Source organism: Macrobrachium nipponense, chromosome 47, assembly GCF_015104395.2.
Source record: "Macrobrachium nipponense isolate FS-2020 chromosome 47, ASM1510439v2, whole genome shotgun sequence".
Taxonomy (NCBI): Eukaryota; Metazoa; Arthropoda; class Malacostraca; order Decapoda; family Palaemonidae; genus Macrobrachium; species Macrobrachium nipponense.
The window spans coordinates 10,751,902-10,753,828 of NC_087222.1; the positions used below are offsets into that span (position 1 = coordinate 10,751,902).

Below are 1,927 nucleotides of genomic sequence, written 5' to 3' on the forward strand. Positions count from 1 at the left end.
TTTTTTTCTTTTTTTATAATGCTTGTCGTCATTTATGACCTTGAAAATACTTTACACTTTAGATGATGACATCTCTCTCTCTCTCTCTCTCTCTCTCTCTCTCTCTCTCTCTCTCTCTCTCTCTCTCTCTCTTCGTCACATAAGCAGTGATATGGAACATGTGAACAGGTGTTTGTTGATAACGATTCAAGTAAAGAGAAGAAGAAGAAGAAGAAACGGACAAAACGGAGCGACAGACAGACGATGATAACACTTATCTTCTCCCCCTCCCCCAAATCCCCCATCCTCTGCAATCCCCCTCCTCTCCCATCTACGCAGCGACCCTGTGAGAGAGCAGAACTTGCTGACACACCCTAGAGCAAGATTTCCTTTTTGCGCCTAAACAGAAACAGAGGCCAGAGGGTTGATGGCAAATCTGGCTATGATAGTGACATTATGAATGAGGTTCATAATAATGACAAAGAAGATGGTGAAGACATCACAATTTCAGTTCCTCCTCCTCCTCCTCCTCCTCCGGGATGAGGAGGGGAAGAGAAGACGAAAGCAACTAAATAGACCTACTTGGTCGATGCTTGAGGCAGCAGCCACTGGCTGCTCTTCTCTCGAGTTCACCGGCGACAGAAATTCTGCTGCTTTTTATCGTTCTTCAGATAAGTTGAAACTAGAGAAGCTTTCCACTTGAAACAAACAAAAGTTCACACTAATCATGAAATATGGACTGACGTTCCCTGAAGAACTTCTGAAGGCAGAGATAGAGCTGAAGAGCAGCAACGGCGGATGACAGCCAAAATGTCGTACGGCAGCACTTCCCTTGTTACTTACTTTCGGTCGGGGCGCTGCTAATGATACCAATAATTATTATTATCCCGTAACGCTGATGCTGCTTCTTGACTTCTTCCTCATGAGTAAAGGAAAGAGAGAAGATGGACACCACCGACCAACCTCACACCTTCCTTCGAAGCACAGTGCAGCTGCATGCAATGTCTGGCAACAGAGATCTTCCGTTGTGTTCGAGTCATGTACAGCGGTGTGGAATCTCCGTTGAGTCACGTCCCTTGTGGCACAGAAGAAGAGAGATCAGAACCAGAGAACAGGAGATTTGAGGAACAGGAGAAGACGTTTCCTCTGGGTGTGTGTCGTTTCCTCTTGCTTCAAAGGAAATGCATGGCCTTCAGAGAGAGAGAGAGAGAGAGAGAGAGAGAGAGAGAGAGAGAGAGAGAGAGAGAGAGAGGGATGTTCAACTGAGGACAGAGAAAGAGAGAAATATAGACATTCCAAAAACCTAAAAGAAAAGATCTCTGCAAATAATGACATTGATGTCAATATAAATTAGTTGAGAGATTTGCCCAAAAAGCTTGCATATATATATATATATATATATATATATATTATATATATATATATATATATATATATATGGGGATACAATCCACAATGAAGTAAAATCCTCTTGTAGTTTAAAATATATATTTCTTGTACAGGATTAAAGCTTTCGACCATCAACTGTGGTCTTGTTCACTTTAGTGAACAAGACCACAGTTGATGGTCGAAAGCTTTAATCCTGTACAAGAAATATATATTTTAAACTACAAGAGGATTTTACTTCATTGTGGATTGTATCCCCATTTACTTAGAGGTACGACATAGTACCCTGCTTTTGCATATATATTTATATATATATATATATATATATATATATATATATATATATATATATATATATATATATATATATATATACTATATATATATATATATATATATATATTGTATATATATATATATATATATATATATATATATATATATATATATATATATATATATATATATATATATATATAGATAGATATTATATTATATATATATATATATATATATATAGTATATATATATATATATATATATATATATATATATATATATA

At 36.3% G+C, this 1,927-nt stretch overlaps 1 protein-coding gene across 1 annotated transcript in view; it reads right to left on the reverse strand.

Moving 5' to 3' along the window:
- The window catches only part of LOC135204704 (uncharacterized), a 28,438-nt gene extending 27,610 nt beyond the window's left edge, over positions 1–828 (reverse strand). The window contains exon 1 of the mRNA XM_064234858.1: positions 562–828. The gene's annotated coding sequence lies outside the window, so the exon portion shown is untranslated. The remainder of the gene's footprint in view (positions 1–561) is intronic.
- Positions 829–1,927: the final 1,099 nt, after the last annotated feature.